The following is a 15,000-nucleotide window of genomic DNA, read 5'->3' on the forward strand; positions in this document are numbered from 1 at the left end:
AGACAGAGGGACAGACAGACAAGTGGACAGACACCCCGCCCCGAGTGATGAGAGGCACAGATTACATGCAGATGGAGGGGAAAAAAGCATCACTCTGACACCATCACAGATAACGAGAGAGAGAGAGAGAGAGAGAGAGAGGAGAGAGAGAGAGAGAGAGAGAGAGAGAGAGAGAGAGAGAGAGAGATGGTTATAGGTATGGGGAGGAAAGAGAGAAAGACAGAGTACATAGGCGCGTGGGGGGGGGGCATCGAGAGATAACGTGGAGAGGGTTGCGTTTGAGAAGGAGGGAGAGGGCAAGGAGATGAGATGGATGCTTGAAAATAAAAGAGGGAGGGAGAAGGGGGAGGCGGGGGGGGGGGGGGGGGCAGCAGCGTAGGAAGGAGGGGGAGAGGAAGAGAGGGAGCACAGCCTGTTTCCTCACAGAGAATCACGGCACAGGATGGACTTTACATCCTTTAAACATCAACCGAGCTCTAAAAATAACCTGCATGGATCTGCATGTATGAGGGAGAGAGAGTGGGGGGGTGGGGGGTGGAGGTCTATGTGTGGGTGGTGGGGTATGCTTCATGGGAAGGGGGAAAGAGAGAGAAAAGGAGAGAAAAAACAGAGAAAAGAGGTTGAACAGAAACATTATCCTTGGCCAGCAGATAATGGTAGAATGAGACAGGTTTTGTGTGTGCGTGCGTGCGTGCGTGCGTGCGTGCGTGCGTGCGTGCGTGCGTGCGTGAATTAGAGAGTGAGTGAACTCTGTTCAGAGATGCCTAAAATTCAACGATCCCATCGTTAATTAATTACAGCCTTCTGGACTATTAGTACACACTTCTATGGCCTTGTGGAGACAAGAGCAACAACAGCGGTGCCAAGAGCATAGAACGGCATAGCCAAGATGCTACTGTATGATCTGCCTTTCTACAGCATCCACTGTAACCGAGCAAACGTGTTCACAGAATAAAATCCCCACATTATAGAAAGAATCCATGGTTGTTCCAGTGGCCAAGTTTCCATCACCAAAAAAGTGTTGAATGATTATCACCGCTTGGCACTTATCTCATTAGCTATAAGAAAGATGAACAGAGACATCATGAAGAGGCAGAGTGCAGTAATGGAGTCTGCACACTCTGATCATGCTCCCAAGGATATTTATTGTATTTCCACCAAAGGTGATGCTTCGACTGTCTAGTTCTTCCTCTAGACCAGGGGTCTTCAACGTTTTCAGGCCAAGGACCCCCTAGCTGAGAGAGAGATGAAGCAGGGACCCCCTACTCTATATTGTATAAAATTGTGTTTCAGATTAAAGTTTTTTTTGTACGTCTGCTCTTTTTTCCCTCCACACCATAGCCTCTTTGCCAAAAAATAGCCGATCTACAAGCTCGGCTATTTTTGGCTAATGTTCCCCTCAGAAAATGAATTCTAGGGTTCAAGTGGTTAATGTAAAAAAACAAAATCACACAAAGATTTGGCGGACCCCCTATAGTAGCTCTGAGGACCCCCTAGGGGTCCCGGACCCCCTGTTGAAGACCCCTGCTGTAGACGCTCACCTTTGGTGGTAATATAATAAATATCCTGGTTCCATTTACACACTCTCAGAGTTACAGACCCATAAGGGTCCAAAAAAACAACCTAAAAATGACGTCTAAACGTGGCCTTAATGACACCGTCTGAGGCCCGGATGTGGAGGGACAGCAAAGTGCCGGAGAATGCACTCGCTCCTTCTGGAGGATGTGTTCTACAGCATCATCGCCTCAGGCGTGTGTTTAGTTGGTCTACTCCAATGACTGCCAGAGTAGGTTTGAATCAAGGTTATAATCACGTTTTCTGACGATTCTGTGATTGTCAGTGGGCAGGACGACGACCACGCGGGCCATGGTCCAGCCTCGGACAATTTCATCAGATGGTGTGATGATGATTCTGGCAAATGTCTTTAAGACAAGAGAGATGCGTATGTATACTTTTTCCGAAACTCTCCTGTCATGGCACTGACTTTTATTAATGACATAACTGTGGAAACAGTAAGCCAATATAGTTACTTGGGCACCATCCTGGATGACAAAATGACTTTTGATGCCAAAACTGACTCCATCTGCAAAAAGGCTACTAATCAGAGACAATTTTTCTTGAGAAACAAGTTTCACTGTGACAGATTGCTCTTGAAAATGTTTTATTCCCCTTTTATTGAGTCATTTTGAACTTTTGCAATGATTTATTGGTTTGGCAACCTCCACATGGCTAACAAAAATAGGCTGGGAAGTACTGTTAAACTTTGCCAATAGACCATTGGCTCTAACTTGAATGAACTTGGCCATGTTTATCAAGTTAGAGCTACTCAAAGGACAAAAATCATTCTGGCGGAACCCTCAACACGCTATTTAGGCAGAGTTTTGTCTCCTGCCATCAGGGAGGGGGTTCAACACCTTTCCTAGAAGGGCGAAAATTAAACAGAGATCTGAGATCATTTGTTCCCTCGGCTGTTAGGTTTCTGAACAAGCTGTAGGCGTCGTGGCTATTGCACATTCACTTGGACTGATGTACTTTTATAGATCATTGCAATTTCATTGTGATGACAATATGTTGTATGTTATATGCATTTATGTTTTATATTTTACTTCTATGTGCACTGGTTATGTCGACTACTGTTTGAGAGGGTAAGGACTGTATTAGGCGGGTAGGGTAGGACAGTAGTATTCGCCACAGAGAATCGGTAAGACTTCACAGGGAGACAGGATGGAATGTTTCACATATAGGCACAGTCTTTGTTGAAGGTAGCACAGTACAGTTTAACAGCACAGTATGGCAAGACACATGAACTATTATGCATTTGTGTGGTTCTAAAGGAGGGAGGGAGACAAAGGAGATCACAATATTGTAGGATTACAATGATAAACAATAGAATACTCCTCCCATAGCTGCACAACCATCAGACTGCACAAGCACATAACACTCGCTAAAATATACAGCATACATACAAAGCATAACCATTATATGCATAAGGATACACAGCAGTTACATATACACAAATACAGGGCCCGGCCATAGGACTTTGGTGACCCTCAGCAAGATTGTTTGTGGCCTCAAAACACTCCCAGCACAACCTCCCAATCACACGCACGCACGCACAGACACAAACACACACACGCACGCAAGCACGCACGCACGCACGCACGCACGCACACACGCACAATGAAATAGCATAGTGAAGTATAACACATGGTTGTTATATTAGAGGAAATCAAGACCAACCAAGCTGATCATTAGTATGCGTTTACATTGAGCAAAACATAAATAGCACACATTCAGGTGACTTACTTTATGTCAGTGACGCACACGGCTTAAAGATGCAAGTTGTGAAATAATAACTTATCAGATCTAAATAATATAACATACACATTGCAAGCTGTGTTTCTGCTGTGTTTCGACTGTGTATGCGTGTGCCAAGTTTGAAGTTGGTCGGTCCAATATATGCACATGACCATATATGGGCATATAGCGGTCGGATCTGTGGCTCTGGACAACCAGATCTCCCATATATGCCTATATATGGGCGTATAGGGTTTGTTTATGGTTATGTCTGGGTCATACTGACATGTCTATGTGTATGGCCGTATCGGGTTTGTTTGTTTATGGTTATGTCTGGGTCAGAGTGACATGTCTAAATATGGCCGTATCGGGTTTGTTAATGGTTATGTCTGATTCATAGTGACATGCCTACATATGGGCATATCAGGTTTGTTTATGGTTATGTCCGAGTCAGAGTGACGTGGCCGTAGTCCGCCCACCCACCTCCCATTAGCCAATTTTAATATATATATATATATATATATAGGATTATACTGACAAAGACACAAGGGGAGGAGGAGAGACGCAGGACATAAGACAGGCTCTGGTGAGAGTCTGCTCCTGACAAGCGGCCCCTCTTCCTCTCATCACCCCATCGCTGATAAGCCCCTCGCTACAAACCCAACCTCAGATCACGGCCCAGATGAGCTGAACGGAGCAGACAGGTCAACCAGCAGCACTTATGCTGCTATCAGTGTGAACAACACAGGGACCTGTTGGAGGTAGCGGGCCGGGTGGGTTAACACTGTGGGGAGAGAGAGAGAGAGAGAGAGAGAGAGAGAGAGAGAGAGAGAGAGAGAGAGAGAGAGAGAGAGAGAGAGAGAGAGAGAGAGAGAGAGAGAGAGAGAGAGAGAGAGAGAGAGAGAGAGAGAGAGAGAGAGAGAGAGAGAGAGAGAGAGAGAGAGAGAGAGAGAGAGAGAGAGAGAGAGAGAGAGAGAGAGAGAGAGAGAGAGAAGGATCAGACGGAGGGAACACATACTGTACTGTCATCATCTCTCAGTCCTCCTGAGTGTGAGCCATCGCAGCACTGCTGCAAAGAAGGCTGATGTGAAGGGCATCGCCGGGGAGCGCTGGTAACGTGTGATAGTTAATAGTGTAATAGCTCTCAGTTCAGAAAGGTGTTTTGCTGTACGTGTACCATGTGTGCTCATAACTGAAAAGGTTACAGGGTTTGAGTGTCGTACTAAGGCAGTGGTTCTCAACCTGTGGGTCCCTACATGATTTGGTAGCACTTTACAATAATGACCCGTTATAAAGCATTTATAAACGTTTATAAGCCATTTATATACATCTGTAAAAGATTATTAAATCATTTGTAACGATCCATTCTAAAGCATTTATAAACGTTTATAAGCAGTTTGTAGACTATTAACAAATCATTAACAACCTGTTTATTGACATTCGTAAATGATTACTAAAACCTTTATAACTACGGTTACAAATCATCTATAAAGGTATTAGTAAATATTCATGAATAAGCCATGTATAATACATCTGTAACTGATGTTACATAATATATACAAGCTATTGGTAGCTTGTTCATGTTTAACATATGCTTTGTTAAACATTCCTAAAGTATCTATAAATCCTTAGTACATGTTATTATGTGCCCTATAGTAAAGTGAAGACAGTTCATCATTTACAACTGTCCTGTTAATGTGTTTGTTCATGTTTAACATGCTTTGTAAAACATTCCTAAAATATCTATAAATCCTTTGTACATGTTATTATGTGCCCTACAGTAAAGTGAAGACAGTTCATCATTTATGACTGTCTGTTAATGTGGACTTTCTCCTTACCTGTTGCAAACTACCTGGCTTTATGAATGCAGACACCAAACAATTACTAGAATTATCATTCATGTTAAGCAAATGATGCGTAAGACATTCGTAAAGAGTATGTAAACCATTTGTGGTGTTAGGGACCAAAAAAGTCACTACAAAGTACTACCAATCAACTCTAAATTGCCTGAAACGTACTCCTAACAGGTTTTTGGGGGGACGATTTTGGCCTCCACGCTTAGTGATTATTTCGGATTTACTTGTCAGCCATCTGTTAGCTCAATGGGTTGAGACGCAGTATTCATGATCCAGAGGCCATGAGTTCAAATCCCATTGATGTCTTTCCTATGATTCTTTCCTTTGCAGACTGGCTTCCAGAAGATCAACTGAAAACTACCAGGAAGGCTATATTTGTCATCCAACTGTTAGCTCAATGGGTTGAGACGCAGTATACATGATCCAGAGGCCATGAGTTCAAATCCCGAGCGGCCTTCCTGGTAGTTTTCAGTTGATCTTCTGGAAGCCAGTCTGCAAAGGAAAGAATCATAGGAAAGACATCAATGGGATTTGAACGCATCATTTGCTTAACATGAATGATAATTCTAGTAATTGTTTGGTGTCTGCATTCATGAAAGCCAGGTAGTTTGCAACAGGTAAGGAGAAAGTCCACATTAACAGACAGTCATAAATGATGAACTGTCTTCACTTTACTGTAGGGCACATAACATGTACAAAGGATTTATAGATATTTTAGGAATGTTTTACAAAGCATGTTAAACATGAACAAACACATTAACAGACAGTTGTAAATGATGAACTGTCTTCACTTTACTATAGGGCACATAATAACATGCACTAAGGATTTATAGATACTTTAGAAAGGTTTAACAAAGCATAATATGTTAAACATGAACAAGCTACCAATAGCTTGTATATGTTATGTAACATCAGTTACAAATGATTTAATAATCATTTACAGATGTATTATACATGGCTTATTCATGATTAGTTACTAATACCTTTATAGATGATTTGTAACCGTAGTTATAAAGGTTTTAGTAATCATTTACGAATGTCAATAAACAGGTTGTTAATGATTTGTTAATAGTCTACAAACTGCTTATAAACGTTTATAAATGCTTTAGAATGGGTCGTTACAAATGATTTGATAATCTTTTTACAGATGTATATAAATGGCTTATTCATGAATAGTTCACTACTTACTAATACTTTACAAATGATTTGTAACTGTAGTTATAAAGGTTTTAGTAATCATTTACGAATGTCAACAAACAGGTTGTTAATGATTTGTTAATAGTCTACAAACTACTTATAAACGTTTATAAATGCTTTATAACGGGTCATTATTGTAAAGTGCTACCCATGATTTTGAGCGGGTCCCCGGATGACAGTGAAGTGACAATTTAAGGACTTTTAAGACAACAAAAAAAAACATTTACTGCATCAAAAGTAATCAACAAACTATACCATAAAAACTAGTAAAACATTGGCCAACTTGATAATATAAGAAAGAGGCAAAAAAAATAAAAAATAGCCGAGCCTTTAAAATCAGCTATTTTCACAAGGTTTATCTGTGGAACCGAGTCAAACTAAATGTAATGCCTCAACTCCTACAATTCCAAGTGCTTGTCAGGGTGAGAAAGTCCCAGTTCAAATGATTATTTCGGGGGGTCCCCAGTTCACATATGACCTGAAAAGGTTGTGAACCACTGCACTAAGGGACAGTTGGACACTTGGACTGTGGCCGGGAGGAGAACCGGTGACCTTCTGATTACCAGACGGCCTCACTACACACTAACCGCCAAGTTAGTTTTGGTTTGATGACTGAGATGACAGAACCTCACAGTGAAGTACATTCATCTCATAGGCCTTCCCTATTTTATTTGCTCACGAATATTATATCTGGAATATATCAGGATGCTCATTAAGCCTCATTTACTTCATCGTATTCGTATTTTTGGCATGCATCATGCAGTGGTGGAAAAAGTACTCACATGTTTTACTTAAGTAAAAGTATCAATACCACCATGTAGAAATACTCTGTACTGAAATAAATTAACAAAAAATAAATAAAAAAAGAGGTACTTGAGTAAAAGTACAAAAGTATTGGCATCAAAATATACTAAAGTACTAAAAGTAAAAGTAATCATTATGCACAATATCCCATTTCACATGTTTCAAAATAGTATAAAACTAATAGCATATCTATTTGAAAATAGCCGATCTACAAGCTCACAACACGTTGTGAGCTTGTAGATCGGCTATTTTCAAATAGCTACGGCTGAAGTGGTTAATCAATTGTTTTCAATTGTTGTGAAGTAAAAGTACAATATTTGCCTCTGAGATAGTGGAGTAGAAGTAAAAGTATTGGAAATTGGAAATACTCAAGTAGTGTCTCTCTCTCTCTCTCTCTCTCTCTCTCTCTCTCTCTCTCTCTCTCTCTCTCTCTCTCTCTCTCTCTCTCTCTCTCTCGCTCTGTGCCGCCTGCCTCTCCAGACCTCCTCTCCCTCTGCCAGCCTCTCCTCTCCTCTCCTCTCACTCCTCTAATGAGAGCATGTTACATCGGCATTCAGCAACCCCCCTCCACTAATTACACAAGCAAGCATGGAGCTCTGGGACGCTAATGAAGAGGAATGGTGGAGCCAGAGACACCGTGGTAGAGGGAGAGGAGAGGAGAGGGGAGGGGTACCGTTGGTTGTTTACATTGGTGCCTGGCCAATGGCTTATCAAGAAGGGCATGCTGGACTCACCATCACCCCCCCCCCCACCCCCCTCCCCCCTATCCGCTACAACTCCTTCCTCTCCCCCCTCCTCTCATCTGTCTCTGTGCTGTCTCTCATCTTTCTGTTTGAAAAGTTCACTAACTGGCAGAGGGTGTAAAGTAACTAAATACATTTACTCAAGTACTGTACTTAAGTACAATTTTTAGGTACTTTGACTTTACCAGAGTATTTCCAATTGTCAATACTTTTACTTCTACTCCACTGCCTCTCAGAGGCAAATATTGTACTTTTACTCCACTGCAATTATTGGAAAACGTTAGTTACTAACTTTACTTTGCAGATATAGATTATTACGTTATAAAACATACATTAACCAATTTAGCCCTATTTCATACCTAGGCTATTTGAAAGTAGCAGATCTACTTTTTCCACCACTGTTTAAAAGTCATTAAATCCATAAATATCCATTGCTTTCTACAGCTGTCAGGGGCCTCTAAGTGTGCTCTTTACAAACGTGTAGGCACTTTATGTAAGAGGTAAAGGGAATTGGCATTGGTTTCTATAGTAGCTTCAGTTTGTAGTGGTCCAAACAATAATTCACTCAGCATAGTGTTGAACAAAGCATCACTCTTATTCACTGATGGTGTGTGATTAGCTGCAGTTGAGCAGTGCACTTTAGTTTGAACCGAACACATGCACACACGCACGCACGCGCGCGCGCAAGCACACGCACACGCACGCGCACGCGCACGCACACGCACACGCACACGCACACGCACACACACACACACACACACACACACACACACACACACACACACACACACACACACACACACACACACGAACACACTTTGACCATGGAGAATAGGAGAGAGAAAGACCCAGGCAGACACCCAACTTCTCAGCATGTGATTTGGAGGAACTTGTTCTGTCAAGAGGGCACAGTCGAACAGAAGATTGCTGTCCGGTACCATCCCTCATGAAACGCTTGAGAAACACAAACCATCTGGAGGCGATACAGTGCACACTCTCAACCCATCAAATACTGAGGATGTTTGTCTGATTTTACTGGGCCTATTTAGGCCTGTTTGGACAACTTGGCTGAGGGATTGGTGTTTTAATTAAAGATAATATCGAGAGCTAATATCACCCTCAAGACCTCTGCCTCACAGCCAACATTACAACAAAGTCACCAAAGTTCTCTGGGTGCGGTGGTGAGAGTTCAGAGCCTTACTAGGAACACTTCATGCCATGAACGTTGCTGAACTCTGCTGAACACTGCTGAACCCTGCAGCTGAACGCTGCTGAATGCTGAACACTGCTGAACTCTTATAGTGAACACTGCTGAACACTGCTGAACTCTCCTGAACACTTCTGAACTCTCTTGAACACTTCTGAACTCTCCTGAACACTGCTAAACTCTGCTAATGAACACTGCTGAATGCTGAACACTGCTGAACTCTCCTGAACACTGCTTAACTCTCCTGAACACTGCTGAACTCTCCTGAACACTGCTGAACGCTCCTGAACTCTCCTGAAGTCTCCTGCAGTCTCCTGAACACTGCTGAATGCTGCTGAATGCTGCTGAACTCTCCTGGACACTGCTGAACACTGCTGAACAAGGCTAGTGTAATACTGGCCGAAAAGAACATTATACCTTTTTTTCAGTTATTTTCGGCCATAGACACCGTCATGCGATGGAGTATTAACTTTAAGCTCATGCCTCCACCAATAGCGTTGCAGGGCTGTTTTTATCAGGCCTGAAAGCCGACCGTGGCGATGCCATATTGACACTGTCATAAAATATTACATCCTCACTTTATTCATCAGATGAGCGCTTTAATCTATAAATACTGCTGGGCAGGGAATAAAACAAGTTTTCAACAGCAGAAAAGATTAGACTCATACCTCTCTTCTCCTTCTCGCTGAGCACCACAGTTTCGGAAACACTGAGGCCCAAAATAGACATTAGCCTCATAAAGGCCTCCTTCTTTGTAGTCGGCATACAGCAACAACATCTGCGGGGCAGTTTCTTTGGGAAGGGGGGTGGGGGCAGATTCGGGCAGGCTATCAAAGAGAGAAGCGATCTCCTGTGAGAAGGGGTGGGTGGAGGACTTCCATATTTTCTACATCTCCCTCTCCTCTCTCTCTCTCTCTCTCTCTCTCTCTCTCTCTCTCTCTCTTCTCTCTCTCTCTCTCTCCCTCTCTCTCTTTCAATTCTTTCTTTCTTCCGCAAAAAAAAGAAGAAAGAGACGAATCTGCAGCAATCAGGACGATGCTAATAAAAGACCATTAATATCACCTGTCAGTGCTATCTTTGGAAGATTCGAAATGAGAAAATTAGCAAAAGGGAGTCACTGTCTGGGCCCGGCTTAACTGAGCCCCACAAGGCAGCATCGGAAGAGAGGTGGGACGGAGAAGGGGTTGACAGAGGACCATCATCACCGTCCCGAGATAAAGACAAATCAAAGGCAAATGAAGATGTTTTTATCTTGAAATGGAGGACATTTTATGAACCCTATAGTGAGAAAGAACCATCAAAGTTTTCCCCCCTGTTTTCTATGTCTAAAAGCACTTCTCATCTTGCTTTAACATTTTACGATCATTTTAGATACTATCATACAGATTATTACTTTAATAGACGGCTCCATTGCACGGCATTTCTCGATTCCGCAGTACCTTTGCTTGGTTTTAGTGCAGCATCGTCACTCCCGAACAGATGGTATGAATTGGAATATGAACTCTGCATGACTCCAGACCACTTTGATTCAGGGGTTAAGCTATCCCTTTAAGACTGTAAAAGGGCCTGATGCCTTGAGAAGAAGAATCTAAGCAAAGGAGGGGTGACATTGAAAACTGTCCACTGATGAAAACTCCTTTATCTAGCTCCAAATATTCAAAGAGTGATCAAAGAAATCCAGAGGTGGGAGTAGTCTCAGCCCTTGTGTCCACTGGACATTTATTCTTTAGCCAGCAGTAGTACCAAGCACGTCTTTGTGGAAAGAACTTATCACAGGTACAGTTATTCTATACGAGAACCAAATCAAGTGGTCTTTTAATAAAAACTGAAATGTATTTTTACGAAGTGGCTCTGCAGGAGGCTAGCTGACTATAAGAGGTCTGTCTGTGTGTGTGGGTGTGTGTGTGTGTGTGTGTGTGTGTGTGTGTGTGTGTGTGTGTGTGTGTGTGTGTGTGTGTGTGTGTGTGTGTGTGTGTGTGTGTGTGTGTGTGTGTGTGTGTGTGTGTGTGTGTGTCTGTATTTGTGTCTGTTTGTCCGGAGCTGATCTCGCCAACCACCACATAAGTGTGAACATTTCCACCCCATATGTTTTATACTTACGTTAATAATACACACTAAACACAAAGCACTGTCGGAAACATGCAACAGCATGTCTTTTCCATTGTAAATATGAAAGACATAAAAGCAGGCATGTTACCGGTGGTGGAAAAAGCACTCAAATGTTTTACTTAAGTAAAAGTATCAATACTGCAATGTAGAAGTACTCTGTTACAAGCAAAAGTCTGGTGTTAAAATGTACTTGAGTAAAAGTACTGAAATGTTTGAAAATAGCAGATCTACAAGCTCACAACGCGTCGCAATGTGAAGCGTTGTGAGCTTGTAGATCGGCTATTTTCAAATAGCCTAGGTATAACATAGGACTAAAGTGGTGTTTTATAATGTAATAAATTATATAGTAACTAGTAGTTTTCAAATAATTGTAGTGGATTAAAAGTACAATATTTGCCTCTGAGATGTAGTGGAGTGGAGAAGTAAAAGTATTGGAAATTGGAAATACTCAAGTCAAGTACAAATACCTCAAAATTGTACTTAAATACAGTACTTGAGTACATGTACTTAATGACTTTCCACCACTGCATGTTACTATCACTGAGGGTGTCTTGACTAAAAGGTGGTGATGGAGGGCCATAGCCCCTGCTGGTCTGTGACGGATGGGCTCCGGTGATGGCAAGGTGTTCACTATCTGTTTAATGCAAAGCATGAGACTCGCTGAGACAGGGAGTACGAGTCTGAACTGAAAAAGGTGGCACCATAACGGGGAGGTGAAAGGCGTAGGGGGGCAACGAGATGAGAGTAGCTTCATGCGGAGCAGAAGTGTATCGAGGCCCCTGCCTTTGAACTGGCAGAGCCCGGCTAATTGAAACAGGATTGCGCGGGGCATCGGCTCCAGACCTGGATCATATTCAACGCTGCCTTATTCAATTTGGTCTCATCGCAGAGCTGCACCCCGTGCATTTCTCTCCACATGGCAATAAGTCATATCCTCCACCTTTTGCCCTCGACGTGTTGCCCATCTGCGGGCCCCTGGGAAGCCCGGGGCACTGAAGGGCCCCTCAATATCAGGCGAGGCTTCAGGCTGCAGAGCAAAGACGACCCTGAGAAGAAGGGCGGGCTGCCCGGCCCCATCTGCGTGTCTGCCTGCCAATGTGATGCTCATGTTGCTTCTTCACGCCTCTCACCTTGGACTTCAACACCCCCCCCCACCTGCCATCTCCTCCACACACACGCATGCACACATATGCGCACACACACACACACACACACGCGCACACGCACACACGCACACGCACGCACGCACGCACGCACGCACGCACGCACGCACGCACGCACGCACGCGCACGCGCACACACACACACACACACACACACACACACACGTAGATGTGCACATGTATGCATGCACCTCCAGACACCCCGTGGCTCAGACAAGATTTACTTTTAAGAGCGGTGGCTGTCAGGGGAATGGACCGTGCAATTTCTAATTCAAACAAATGTTGAACCGGGGTCATGGAATTATCACGGAGCCACAAGGTGTTTCAGATGAGCCGTGAGTGTTGAGTGTGAAGCTGATACTGAGAGAGAGAGAGGGGGGGGAGACAGAGAGAGAGAGAGAGAGAGAGAGAGAGAGAGAGAGAGAGAGAGAGAGAGAGAGAGAGAGAGAGAGAGAGAGAGAGAGAGAGAGAGAGAGAGAGAGAGAGAGAGAAGACAAGGAGAGATGTAAAGTAACAGAATAAAAGAGAAAGGGAGAGGAGGAAGACGCAGAAAGAGAGAGATGGAGCAAAGGTGAGAGGGATATGCAGCGGAGAGCTTTTCACTTTGGTAAATAAATAAACAAATAAAGCGATAAATAAACAAATTGACAGATAAATCTCCAACATCCATACCTGCATATCACGACCCCCATCAGACCAGGTAGCTGCAGATCTTGTGGCCAATGGGGCAAGACATCTTCTAATTTCGCACAAGAGTGGTCAACGTTTCAGTCAGGACCCTAATCAGTGACACACACACACACACGCACACGCGCACGCGCACGCGCGCACACACACACACACACACACACACACACACACACACACACACACACACACACACACACACACACACACACACACACACACACACACACACACACACACACACACACACACACACACACACACACACACACACACACACACACACACAGCCATGTCAGAGGGGTGGGTTATGGCAATTGCAATTGTATGTGCACATACTTTACACTTTACAATGAGTTTGTTCCGGGTCTGAGACAGGTGTTGGGTATGCCACATATAGGGCAATAAACAGGCCTCCATAACTCACCTGGCTGGAACTATATCTGAGTGGTAGACCCCAGCCTTCTGCTATACTCAGAGCAGTCTAGGACAAACAAACTAAAAAGACTGTTTGACCCAGGTCTGATGTCACACCAGGGTTTATGTAACCTCAACGCTTTTGGTGTCTCACAAAAATGAAGCACAGAGTTCATGCAGGACACGGATGTCTTGCACGCCTCAGCTGTAATCAGCTGTCAGTCAGCGGATGTGAACATCAGCCTCCTGTTCCCCATTCACAGCTCTGCTGGTCATTACGTCACACATTCATACTCCAATCACAGCTCACGCCTTAACAAAGAGGTTCCTTTAAATACGGCTTTGCATTCACTAGGTCTCTGCTTGTCTTGCTGCCTGCTTCACTGCTGCTTAGCTGCCTCCTCCACCCCAGCCTCCACCTTTTGATCAGAGTCTGGCATAGGCGATTTATATCTGCTAATTCAAACTAATATGTCAATGTATTGCTTATTGTTTGATATTGTATCCCTATGGGGGTTTTGCTTAACATTCCCTGATTTTGCTAAGCATGCTGCTTGGACAAAATTCAGGGAATATCTCCCAGAGCGGAGCCTTTAACGCCAAGCTTAACTGTATTCCATTTGTTGCAGTAAATGGTTAAATCTACTTTGACGTGAGTGTTCCTGACTGAAGTATCATTAGGCTATGTTGGATGAATGCATTCCCAATCTCTTCCTTTTGACTCAGAGAAGGGGTCACTCTCACTTTGTTATGTGTAGCCTATCGTACACACACACGCACGCACGCACGCACGCATGCACGCACGCACACACGCACGCACGCACACACGTACGTACGTTTCAGTGACAACATTAGGGTTACAGGAAGTTCAACTGTCACCATCATTAAGCCCTGCCCTTCCCCTTACATGCACGTTTCTTCCTGATCACGTTTTTATAACAGCAACTGGAAATAAACAATTATCTTTTGTAACTGCATATAGCTACGATAATATTCCTCGTTTCTAGAGGCTGGAGAAGCAAAATTGCATGCATCACAATGAAGGATAGCTGGATAGGCTTCATTAATTCTGTATCCAGAGGCATAACAGGCATTGTGCAATTCCAAGGCAGTCATATTATTATTGTTAAACCTTGGCACCTGGCTGGTGGAGCATGCAACCCTACGGGATATTGGTTGGAAGGGGAGATAAAACTCCACATAGGATGAATCCCTTGTACGCAGTGGTGTAAAGTAACTAGTACATGTACTCAAGTACTGTAGGCCTACTTCAGTTTGTCTTTTTGGTATTTTTTACTTTACTGGAGCATTTTCAATTATCAGTACTTCTCACATCTTAGAGGCAAATATTATACTTTGTACTCCACTACAATTATTTAACTTTAGTTAGTTACTTTGTAGATTTTGATTATTATTACAAAACATACATTAACCACTTCAGCCCTATATACAAATCAGCCATTTGAAAATAGCAGATCTACAAGCTCACAATGCATCAAGATGTGACGCATTGTGAGCTTG

General features: G+C 43.3%; 1 protein-coding gene across 1 annotated transcript in view; it reads left to right on the top strand.

Annotated features, from left to right (window-relative positions):
* The window catches only part of ets1 (v-ets avian erythroblastosis virus E26 oncogene homolog 1), a 252,782-nt gene that overhangs the window by 168,756 nt on the left and 69,026 nt on the right, over nucleotides 1–15,000 (top strand). The window lies entirely within an intron of this gene.

This window comes from Gymnoscopelus microlampas (assembly GCF_963454915.1).
Source record: "Gymnoscopelus microlampas genome assembly, chromosome: 8".
In the NCBI taxonomy this organism is placed as follows: Eukaryota; Metazoa; Chordata; class Actinopteri; order Myctophiformes; family Myctophidae; genus Gymnoscopelus; species Gymnoscopelus microlampas.